General features: G+C 34.8%; 1 long non-coding RNA gene and 1 pseudogene across 1 annotated transcript; one reads left to right on the top strand and one right to left on the bottom strand.

The window, feature by feature from the left end:
* Positions 1–1,953: 1,953 nt before the first annotated feature.
* Positions 1,954–12,551, bottom strand: LOC104601532 (uncharacterized). The gene is made up of 3 exons (XR_735880.2): positions 12,314–12,551; positions 11,934–11,982; positions 1,954–2,239 (listed from the first exon to the last, which is right to left on the bottom strand). It is a non-coding gene; the product is annotated as an uncharacterized LOC104601532 (long non-coding RNA).
* Positions 9,611–11,916, top strand: LOC148790001 (putative polyol transporter 4 pseudogene; annotated as a pseudogene).
* Positions 12,552–13,329: the final 778 nt, after the last annotated feature.

Genomic DNA, 13,329 nt, shown 5'->3' with positions numbered 1-13,329 from the left:
ATAGATTTTCAGCAACTGATTCATAAAACTCTGAATGGATAGATACCTTGGATGGGTTTCATTTTGCAGAGAGAAACCATAATGTTAGGACTAGTTTGAGAGGGGTCGAAGTTGGATTGGATGTCACTACAACTGAGAAAATGTGGATGGTCTTTCAAGCCATCAGAGATACTACCTTTGCCTACACCTTCGCTCTCGTCCTCGTTGAGATAAATTACCAGTCCTTTTTACGTGTCCGTCGTCCAACCTTCAGCTTTGTGCCATTTTCACAAAAGACATTGTAAGAAAATTAGATGACATCTAAAGGGAATTTGTGTCATTTCACATGCCACTTAACGTTTGTTAACTATTAACGGTTTTAGACTAAATTGACAGTTTTCGAAAGTTTGAATACTATAGTGACTCACTTTAAAGTTCAGGTACTAACTTGACATTATCCCCAAAGTTCAAGGTATTAATCTGAAATTTTCCCTTACTTATTTAATAGTACCCCTAGTTCCTTCAGATTCAGATACCTTACCAACCAAACGGTCCAACATTTTCCAATTAGCCATAGCAGCTGCACATTGGGAATAAAACATGTACAATGTTGTAAGTATTTAGTTGGCAGCAAATATTTCCAATCCACAATTCCCAAGGGACTTTTCTGCACGTGGAATTATCACCGTATATTGAGGGTGATGTTTGTTATCAGTGTTGTTTTATGAGAAAACAGTGCCATATAGGCACCATGCCAGAGAAAATGGTGTTGGAAACAAAGGATGGTTGTTTGATTCCATTTTTCCAAAAAATGGGGACAAAACAACTACGACGTGGAAATTGGAATACATGGTCAGAGGTAATAATGAAATTGACATTTTTCCAAATTTCTTACCGTTGTTGCTAATAGTGACATGATGTGGTGATTACATGGCATCCAACGTGGCACATCTTTGACTTGATACAGTGCATCGCAAGGCACCACAAAAATTGTTACTCCCCTGTTAAACAAACCCTAACACATTTTGTTTTTCTTTAAGAGGTCGGATCTGCTCCTCACACAAGGCGCCTCACACCAACCTCACATGCACATCCTACCATGAATTGAGAAAATCTCCGGTACTTATACGTTATTATTCACAGGAGATGTTCCCAATGCATGGTGAGATGTGCTCGTGCGATCATTGTGAGGCGCCTTGTGTGAGGAGCATATCCCAATTCTTTCTTCCACTACTATTGCTCTCTTAGTCGGCCCTAAATGTCGAACTCATTGCTAAAGAACAGACTTCACCAGACTTTTTCGTTTTTAGCTACTAGGGGTCAAGCATACTTGTGTCCAGCCTATTTATCTTCTATTCGAAATCACCTCACCTTATTTGTCTTCGGAACCGCCGTAGGTGTGTCTTCAAATGTTTTTTTTTTTTTATTTTTGAATCATCATATCTTAGTATTTTTGTATCTTTAATTTTGTTTTTTTTTTGCTTATGGATCATCGGATCTATAGTTCTAGTAGTTAATAATGGTTAAGGAATCATCAGATGCCATTATGTGGGTGGCGGCAATGAAGGTTGTTCTTTAGGCTGCATTTGGAAATGATGCAAATGGAATATAAATCTCGGTTTAGGGTCAATTTGCACTCTGGTTCACTTTTGCCTGTGTTTGGCAACATTACATTTATGCATTGATAATAAGATGTAAAAGTACAAAAATAAAAAAAAAGAAGTAAATTTGCATTCAAGTGGGCTTTTGATAAAAAAGGCATATGCTTTATTGGAATTCGTGTTTGCATCCATTACAACTAAAAGTCAAATTTGTAAGAAGGTAAATTTGTCGGTGCAAAACTAACCCAACTTTACAATTTATATGGATTGTTTTATACTAATATTTGCATTCACACTTATTTGCATCATTTCCAAATGCAGCCTTAGGAAAACAAACAAGGTTCCAAGTATGGTAAGCAAAATCCTCACAATGAAATTACAATTCCAAGTATAAATGCCACAAGGGTTACAAGAAAGAGGAAAAAATGCATTACCACTTTCAATAGTATGGTAAGCAAAATCCCCACAAGCCTTCATCTAACATGTAGGAAAAATCTTCTTCATTTTGGTTTATTTCATCCCATAGATAATCTGAGGCATCTATTTGAAACAAATTCACCACCTCCACATAAGATATCTTCTTCAAAATGTCTTCAAAATCTCCAAGATTGGAATCCTTTTGGAGAAAATCTTCATCCCATTGCCATTCCCATGGCTCACTAATAACGATTTCACAAAAGAAAAACATAAACACATCATCAAATTAAAGTAGAACCCATAATTTATGAAAATGACAAAGAAGAAAACCAAATAGATAAATGGGAAATTAGTAGATGGAGCCGGATCTATTGTGCAAGAAAATTGCAAAAAAATAAAAAGATAAGATAATTTCAACCTTAAATTGCATTCTTCCATGCTGCATTTCATCGTACAGTAGTTGACCTTCCATAATTAGTAAGTAAAAAATGATTCAAAAATGTAAAACAAATCACACATTCCATGGTAAAGTGAAGCAACACTTATTAACAAAAAACAATATTAACTAACTGAAAAAAAAATAAGAATTTATGATGGATTTTGATTCAAATCCATATGAACTTTGGTCTTATAGTGTGCCTTTTCATTATCTTCTCTTTGTAAATTTGGCTTTCCTCTTTTTTGCTTTACCCCTTTATAACAATAGCAAGGAGTTGCTTTGAGTAGTTGGGAATTAAGCATTTATTTTTTATGTTTTACATGTAAATTTATCTAGTTGGCTTGGCAGCTTCCCAATATTATTTAGTCTTTTTCTATTCTATAAACCCATAATTGATGCTAGAACCGTTGGACTTGATCCTGTTTGGATACATGGATGTGTATGGGAAAGTAACCCAGCTAATTTTCTTGTTGTTGCTTAGATAGACCTCTTTTTAACATCATCCATAAGTCATCAATATTGCTATGGATTGAAAAGAAATTCAGCCTCTATTTAAGTTCATTTCAAGAAACTTTCCTTAGTTAATTCCTTGATTGGAAAGACTGAATTAACCAGCAGATAGAGATGAAATTCTCTCTAGTAGGACTGATGTTCTACCCAAAGATGAAAGATCATTAATGGATTGTAAGTAGGGTAACTGATTAAAACAGCCAACCTTTAACAACAAAACCCTTGAACTTGAATATCAGCATAGATTTCTAACTCCTGAACTCCTAACTAGGGTTAACAATTAATATTTTTTATCAGTAAATTTTATTAAAATTTAGATTGTAAACAATTTATACAACTTGGTGATGGGACAATTGATCTTCTTTAATCACTCTGTTCTATCCCTTATTATAGTGCAACCCGAAACAATTGTTGTCTCAATGCCCCTGTTTTGCTAAACCATCAGCTAGCCCATTTGCACTTCTTTAGACCCATTTAAATTCAGCATCAACCTCCTTTGCAATCTTCTCCACTTCCCTAATCACATGTTTAAACGTCCATGGGGCATGACTATTGTTTGTTGCTCATGAAATTACTACTTTTGAGTCCCCTTCCACTTCAACATGCTTGTATCCTAGCTGTTTGGCTTGCTTTAACCCTTGTAGTAATGCCAACAGTTTAGCCTTCAGTGAGTTTCCAATGTCAATTGGTCCTAAGAATATACCCAATATCCTCCTTTTAGAGTCTCTGAATATTCCTATTCCTAAGATGCCCGGATTTTCAAAGGAGCTCCCATCAAAATCCAGTTTTACTTGATTGCCTTCTAGTGGTTTACACTCCAACCTTACTTTATCTCTTACTATCAATGACTATGTTACTTCGGACCATGTTCTTAGAATGCCTATGAATGAGAAGACTTGAAAGCTATCCAAGGTTTTTACTCAATGAGCTACTTTTGCCTTGATATTATCAATCACTTCCTCTATTGTTCTACTTTTTTTCAAGAAAATTTTGTTGTTCCTCTCTTCCCATATTACCCAACAAATCGCTGCCTTTGTTGTTTTTCACATTACCATCCCAACAATATTAACATACATTTGCCCTATAGCAGAATTCTTTGTATACAAAGGAACTTGTAGAGCCATCCATTCATGATATTTTGATATTCTTTTTTTTGTATGCAAATTTTGACTAAACATCCCTTTATGAAATTCTATTTTCACCAAGGGTTGAACTCTTGGGATGGGCAAGGACCAGAACTTCTCCAAGGGCTGAACTCTTGGATCTTACAATCCAAGGGCTGAACTCTTGGGATGGGCAGGACTAGAACTTCTCCAAGGGCTAGACTACAGTTCCATTTGCTTAAGCATCCATTCATGAAATTTTGTTTTTACCAAGGGCTGAACTCTTGGGATGGGCAAGGACCAAAACTTCTCGAAGGGCTGAAATTTTGATTAAACATCCATTCATGAAATTCTGTTTTCACCAAGGGCTAAAAATCTTGGGATGGGCAAGGATCAGAACTTCTCCGCGGGCTGAACTCTTAGCTCTTACAATCCAAGGGCTGAACTCTTGGGATGGGCAGGACTAGAACTTCTCCAAGGGCTAGACTACAGTTCCATTTGCTTAAGCATCCATTCATGAAATTTTGTTTTTACCAAGGGCTGAACTCTTGGGATGGGCAAGGACCAAAACTTCTCGAAGGGCTGAACTCTTGGAATGGGCAAGGACCATAAACGATTTTATCAATTAATTTAGAGATACAAAAAGGAAAAGAAATCATGGTACAAAAAATTTATTTCTTACTTAATTTGCATGTTGGGGTAAGAAAAATCAATATTTTTGTATACTTTTGTGTAGTCACATCTTTATTTGGACACTTATGTTTCTATTAGGGAATGGTACATATAGAATAATGGTTCTGTGCTCCTGTTTTACTTTAATTATGAGTGTACTCTTATTTAATACACAATCGTGTGGGAAATAGGATGGAAACAAATACATCAGCTAATGATGATTGTATAATAATTGACCAATCCACAACATGGATTGATGCGAAAAAAGTGACAATCATCCGGTTGATGGTTAAGATGGTGACAAATGGAAACAGACCTACATCGAGTTTCAACAATATAGGGTGGAACTCTATTAGAAAAAAATTTAATCGAATCCATAATAAGAATTATGTGCATGTGCAATTTAAGAACAAATACAACATACTTAGGAAATGCCACTAGGATTACAACAAACTTATAAAGCATAATGGGTTTATAGTGGATCTTGAGACCAAGATGCCAGTTGCCAATAAAGATGTTTAGTAAAATGTTTACAAGGTTAGTGAATCACAAACATTGACATGGTTTAAAAGTTGATTGATGTAAATATTGACTATACATAAACACATGTAAAAATGGACGTGGGCAAAGAAATTTAGGATAATAACATATCAACACTGGGATGAATTAGATTACATCTTTGAGAAGACACAAACAGTGGAAAATAGGGATTACTCAACCAACATGGATTCATATCACCTTATCGAGTCCACACAACCATCTAGCTCTGTAGCAGTAGTTGATATTCAAGACAGTGGAACCCCCTTACTAGGGAATCATTGTTAATTCCCAATATCGTTGATCTTAACGATGACATCCCAACAAAGTCCCTTGAACGTCATACTAGAATTGGAGATTCTCCAACCGCCATGAAGAAGGGGAAAAGACATAACATTCTCCAACAAAGTCTCTTGGGTGGAGATGAATGGAACAAGATGTAGTGATGTACAAGAGAGAAATAGCAAGAGAAATGATAATGAGGAAAGGTTAAAGGAGAAGAAAATGAAGGATATGATAGAGAGGGAAGAAATACAACAATGCATGAACATTCTTAATGATATGTACGACAACTCACACTTTTCACTCTATTGTTACTTCAAAGCGATGGAACTCTTTTATGATGCAAAATGAAGGAAATCTTTCATGTTAGTAAGACCTAAACATAGGAACGATTGGATTGCTGCTCTCATGGGTGATGGACCATTGAGCCATCATTGACATTTTATTATCATTTACTATGGACTTCAAACTAGTAGTCCGGTTTTCATGGGTATTTTGATATGCTTCCTATATGACTTTTTTGGAACTCCTATGTGGACTATGTTAGGTTTCATTATATGTTTTTGTTTTTGGGAAGCCATGTGAGAATACATAATCATTAGTCTAATGTATATTGGATTATTGCTTTGGAATGTATTTTTTGTTTGATCTTGTTTATGTTAACCATCATAGAGTAATTATTTTCTATTATAGTGGAACATAACATCATGATGACACGTTGGCATAAAAGGCATGCAAATGACGATGATTCATCACCATCAGACGATGACATGATGAGGATGGGTGTTGCAATGCCTTGGTGTTGGATGCATACAATATGAAAATATTAAAATGACCATGTAGGACATTTTCCCTAAAGGGACGTACATATGTATGGCATAAAATACTAAATTTTATGAGTCATTTAGGATAGAACGAATATGTTCAAAAACTTTGCGAATCTACTTAGGCAAAGGGGATACATGAAAGACATGAGGAATATCATTATGAAGGAGACTTTGGCATTTTTTCTTATAATTGTAAGCCAAAATGATAAAAGCCGCTTGATGGTAAAGTAGGGAGAGAGATAGTGACTCTACCTCCCATCGATCAAGTTTCGACATATATTAGGAAGTCAAAGAGATTCTACCTAATGTTTAAGGTATTTATAATATTAATCACACTACTATTTTATTATTGTTTATGATTTCCTATTGAGTTTGTTTTATACCAATAGGATTGCATTAGTGCTACGGATGGCACATATGCCGCAAGTTGAGCATATATCTTATAAGGGTAGGAAAAAAGCTTGTACATCAAATGTCTTAGTAATATGCAATTTTGATATGCTTTTTACCTTTGTATACATTGGTTAGGAAGGATCTGCACATGATTTGTTTTAGGATACTTGCAGAAACCATGGCTAGGCCAAATGTTGGGTTTTCAATACCTCTTCCAGGTGATTCAAAATAAAATATTATATCCACTATACATTTATTCAATTATTCTTCATACTAACCACATGTTGAAATGTAGGTAAATATTATCTCGTTGATGTTCGTTTTCTTAATGCATTAGGATTCCTAACTCCATATACTATACAACAATATCATCTTAGTGAGTTTTGTGGGCACAGTGGTAGGTTTAGATCCAAGGAGGATTCTTTTAACTACACTCACTCTTTTTTGCACAATGTCATCGAGCAGTGCTTCAAGATACTAAAGAGCAAATTTTCAATATTGAAAAACATGTCATGCTATGACTTGGACATCCAACAGTAAATCATAGTAGTGTGTTTCATAACATACTTCATAAAGAGAGGGGCATGCAAGGATGTGAATATTAATCATTGGGTCAATAAAGATGTGACATCAAATGATGAAAGTGATGGTCTTGGAATCAGACAACAAGTTGCTAGTTCTTCTACTTCCAATATCAAAATGAGCATTATTAGGGACAATATTGCTAATGCATTACGGGAGCGGTACCAAAAGAATCAACAATGACTTAGTGTTCTACCTATAGCTTTTTTAGTCATTATATAATTGTATGTGTTACTATTGACATTTATGATAATTTGTAATTGGATGCATTTTTTGTTTGATATTTGTATGATTGGATATTATTGGTATTTTATGTATGATGTCGTAGCTAATGTTTTATCTATCTCATATAAATTATCATGTTATTTTGATTTTTATATGATTATGATGTTTTTATGCTTATTAACATTGTATTTTGAAAGTGCAAATGGTCGAAGAGATTTACTTGCAATGCTCGTGTGGAAATGGTCTTATGACCCTATGTATAACAAAAACTAAAACAAATTATGGGCAACATTTCTTCGCTGTCCAATTCGAGGAAACCATAGATGATCATTTATTTAGGTGGATGAATACCTTGGGACCCATCCAAAATCACTTAGGAGACTATTTACCATAATTCATCCACATCACAAACCAAGCCCAACATTAAATACATTGCAATTGTTGCTTGTTGTAGTTGTAACATCATATGTATGATGTTATTGATGTGGCTTATGATGTCTATTTAATCATATGTTAATTAACTACAAAACTTGAGTAAACTAAGACGTAGTGATATGTTTATTATAACTCATATGAACATGTGATAATATTTGTATGGAAAAATACGGTCCATATGGCACATTATCTATTTTATGCAACTATGATACGATTCTTTGAATTAACATGCAACTTGCAAATTTCTGTATGTTTATGGAAAAATTTTGTCCATTTTGGTTTTTTGTCGATTATGCATTTTTTTAGTTTCAACCTTTTATATTAAAATATTAATATTTAAAGCAAAAAAGACATTTTTAGCAAAAATAATGGAACAAAGCACATTTTCCACCTTAAAAACATGTAAATCTCGAAAAGCTACCCAAAATAAAAAAAAACGATCACCCTAATTGGACATCCGGGCATAAAGTTATGGCTTTTAAAGTCCACATTTATGTGCAAAAAACAAAATTGTCAAAAAACCGACTGATTTTCTAAAACCAAAACCGGGTTACTGATTTTGACATATTTTTTCCCCTACTACAATTTTGGGTATGACCAAACCGATTAGGTTTCTAGGTCATGGTTCAACTGGTTCGATCAAGTCTGATTCTTTAAATTTTGCAAATAACCAATGTTAAACTGTACATTTACCCGGAAGATGGAGAGGCTCATAGATCAAAGTATAATTATATGTATTAATTATAATATATTTAAAATAATAATTATATTCTTTTATAACATAATATAAATTATATATTAGATATATATTATATTATATATAAATATAAAATATATATTTGTATGTATGTATAATTTATATGTAATATATTATATGTATTGGATTATAAATTATATACTAGCAAGGGTGCCCCTGCTTCGTAGGGGCTAATGACAAGATATATTACTCTATTAGAATTATGTAAATTGGAAAATAGAAAATTAAATAAAATCAAACTTGTTATAAACAAGTTTTTTCAATTTTATTTTGCATGTTCTTATAAATAAAATCAAACTTGTGCAAAATTGGATTTCTTTTCTAAATTAATCCAATAAGAAAATATTTTTTTTCCTCTGGAAAATCAAAATAAAATTTAAAATAAGCAACTATTTGACTTATGCAAATCCAAAATGAAAAAAATTTCCCTCTAAGAAGGGTATTAAATCTCAAAGTCATAATTACTTAGGCTGCGTTTAGTTCAATGGAATAGGGGTCTAGAATTGGAATCGGAATATCCAACTGTTTGGTTGGGCGGAATCTGAATCTCATTCCCATTCTTGATGGAATGGCATCCCTCCATTTGGGGGAATGACCATTCCCTACCCCTCCCTTGGTAATGACATGCCATTCCTGCTAAATTCAATTTTCATTTCCATTATTGTCTGAACCAAACAGACTATGGGAATTGACCATTCCAATTCCCATTGCAAACCAAATAGACCCTTAATTTTTTAGGGGAAATGGCCATTAAATTACAAAACTTACTTAACTTATTAGTTAATTTTATCTATTAATTATTATAAAGGTAAAAGCTAAAACAATTCTCTCTCTCAAATATGAATTGTGCAATGTTGCTAGTGACAAAATTGATAAGAGGCTTTGTGGTATTAACTAAAAAATCTTAAATATACGAAATTGTTTTAGTGATATAGAGGAGGGTATCTTGAATTTTGTGTACTCGTGAGAGTGAGGTGGAACAAAGGCTGGCCAAGATACAAGAAGTAGCAAGTATTGCTAATGCAGAGAAGCATGAAGAAAATGTTGTGTGGTGTGAATTTTTGAATCCAATGTTTACAACAGATCACAAGTATCGATGCAACTGTATATTACAGTTCGATAATATTTAGAGAAGTTAGAAGAAAGGATAATGGTCCACTTCTTGCTGCAACTATTGCTGTTGGATTTACCAAGATAGAGTGGGAAGAAAGCCACTTCTATATGTGAGCACAACTGGGATGATATGACTCCTTGTTTGCTTGCATTAAGACTTCTTTAATGGGGCATGGACAAGCTACAATTGTGCTAGAGATTTTAGCAGTTTGTGGGAATGTAGCTTTTTTTCTCAGAGGGAATTGGTTCAATTTGTTGGGTGTTGACATCTGAAATTTTCCCTCTAAGGTTGCAAGCTCAAGCATCAGCCTTAGGGGCAGTAGGAAATCGGGTGTACAGTGACTTAGTTTCTAGGGGTGAGCAAAAAAAACTGAAAAATCGAACCGACCGAAACCGAATAAAAAACTCAGTTAATCGAATCGGTCGGTTCGTTTTTGGTTTGATATTCTTAAAAACTGACAATTCTGGTTTGGTTTTGGTTAACCTTTAAAAAACCGGCAATTAACCAAACCAACCGGTATATGTATACTAATAGTCTATATTTTTTAAAATTGAAAAGGCTTCTTGCAGATTTCTAATATGTAATAAAATATTATATTTTATTTTTAAGATTAGTCCTCTATCTTATAATATATTATAATATATTTTCTCCTTTGACTTTTAATGCATTCCTTTGTGTTTTCTGACTTTATGGTGATTCAACTTTTCAATTTTCATGATTTATATATTATATTTCTTGTTGCAGACGTGCAGATCTAGAGCGACACTTATCTGCCCAGTCCAACAACTTTTAATGATTTCCTCTCTTTGAATCAAATTAACTTGTCTTAAATGGCTAAATTCCTTTCTCACTCTTAGTTCTCAGTCCTCAGTCTCATCTCTCTAGTCTTCTTCTTCCCCAAACCAAATGACGGCCTCCAAGTCTCCGATTGATGACCTCTGGGCTCCGACCGATGGGTGAAGACCTTCGATTTCTCATTCTCTCATCTCTCAGTTCTCTCTCTCAGATTAAACGCCTTTTCCTTTCTCACTCACTCAATTCTCAATCTCTTATCTCTCTAGTCTTGTTCTTCCCCATACTGACCAACGGCTTTAGAGTCTCTGACCAATGACCTCTGGGCTCTGATCGGCGGCCTCTGAGTTCTCAGTTTCTCATCTCTCTTCTTCTTCCCCAATGGAAAAAAAATCCCAAAGACCAGATAGAACGACAACCTTTCTCTCTCTCTCTCTTTACTTTGAGTGCATAAAAAACTAAAAAACCAAACTACAGTTAATCGATCCATCGGTTAACCCATCAACGACCGGTTAACCAGTTGCATCGATTCGGTTTCAGTTCAAATATTCAAAAAACTGATCAAATCGATTTGGTTCAAAAAATAACCCCACGGTTCGGTTAACCGAACCATGAGCACCCCTACTAGTTGCCATGTCCTTCCTCTCTATTTCCAATGCCATTACAGTGGCGGGAACCTTCTTCATCTTTTCCATGATATTAGCTCTCTCTCTCTCTCTCTCTGTTGTTTTTGTTGTAAATTTGTCCCAAAAACAAAGGGAAAGTCTCTAGAGGAGATAAAGTTGCTATTTTAGAATAACGGAGAAGCAAAGCAAGTGAAGTGGAACTAGGAGATGTAGAGCATCTAGTGTAAAAAGAATGAGCACTCAAGTTTAGTTTGATAATGATAATGTTGAAGCAGCTATGAAAGCATACGACTAGCTTAAAAAAAGATGCTGGTTTCATCTATGTTTAAGAGTTTATGCATCTCCAATGAAACTCCTACCACAATTGTGCAGGACTTATCCAAATTACATTGTTGTGATTTAGTCATAACATACATAAGCATAAATGAACTTATTCAGATTGTGGTGTGCAATTCTTCCTCTAGGGTTGGTATGCCCCAATATTTATGAGGAATTGCGGTGTGCAATTCTTTATGCTATTGCACCTTTTAATGCTTCACAAGGTTTCCTTTTTATAAAAAACCAAATGCCTCTTACAATGTGAAGTCAATGTTGAAACAGATCTGCACAATAGGAAATTATTGAATATGAACAGATTTATACCGCATGAGAGCCTCATGTTTTCATGTTTAAGCTCCCCCCAACCGTTTACCTAAATCCAATAGAAACAGGGGTAATAAAGCAATGGATTATTTGTTCCATTATTAACAGCTAAAAATTTAAAACTTGGATAAGGGAACTTCTATTACTCACTATCTGCAGAGTCTTTTGAAAAATAACAGCAAGAGAAAATGGCCATAACATTCAAAAATACAGACCTAAACTCTAAGCAAGAAAAATACAAGAAAGACAATATTCCCTCTCTGCTAATTGGAAATGAAACATACAGGTTCACTCTCTCTACTAAATGGAAATTGAACTCAGATTCAACAATCTAAAAGTAACGATTAATAAGAAATAAAAGTTAAACAATAACAGTTTACCTATTTGGCAGGAAAACCGATTGAAGCTACAAGCGTGTGGGTTCCTGAAACATCTTCTCGATTCCAATGGCCATTCATTCATCTAGCATATCCCTCTCTCAGCTTTATCGACCAACTAAATCCTAAAAATTATAACCCAGTAATGAGAAATATTTGAAAAGGTAAACCCCAAGCATAAAAATAATGAGCAGAAGAGAATGGAGTCACTCGGGAGTGGAAAAGCCAGCAGTACATGAAAGCTCAATCAAAAGAAGAAGATTGGGCCATGTTTGAGAGTGCTTAGCGCTTATTTGGGTGGGGAGGGATTAGACCTGTTCATGGGCTGGGCCGGGCCGGGCTTTTACTGTGTATTAACAAATTTTTCTAAGGCCCGAGCCCGTGTCCGGCCCGACCATCAGGCCTACAATTTGGGCCCGAGCCCGTGTCCGGCCCGACCATCAGGCCTACAACTTGGGCCCGAGCCCGGCTCTCATAAAAAGCCCGAAGTCCGAGCCTGGGCTCGGGCCCGAAATTTAGCCTATACTATTACTATTATTAATGTTGAAGTGGCTGAATAGAGAGAGAGATTGAAATTATAAAGAAAAGAATAAAAAATATATATATATATATATTAAATTATAAATATATATTTTAATAAATATTATATTATTTATATATTTTATATAATATATAATATATATATTATATATTTTATAAAATATATAATACTAAGTCGGGCCGGGCCCGAGCCTGACCCGAAACACAGTCGGGCTTACTGTGTTAGGCCCGAGGTCAGGCCTGCGGGCCTAATTATATGACCAAGCCCGACCGGGGTGCGGGCCGGGCCGTCGGGCTACCCGGCCCATGAACAGGTCTAGTGGGGACTACACCATTAACCCCTTAGTGGAGTTTATTCTAAATAAGTGTTTATTTTAAAAATAAGCCCTCATTTTTTTAAGCCCAAATTTTAAGTTTTTTTAAGGACTTAAACAGTAAGCCATTTTTTATTTTTTCCTATCAAAACTGTCCCCCAAAAA

This window comes from Nelumbo nucifera, chromosome 8 (assembly GCF_055504915.1).
Source record: "Nelumbo nucifera cultivar China Antique chromosome 8, China Antique-T2T, whole genome shotgun sequence".
In the NCBI taxonomy this organism is placed as follows: Eukaryota; Viridiplantae; Streptophyta; class Magnoliopsida; order Proteales; family Nelumbonaceae; genus Nelumbo; species Nelumbo nucifera.
Note: the sequence above shows the minus strand (reverse complement) of the source record. Positions and strands in the feature narration are given on the sequence as shown.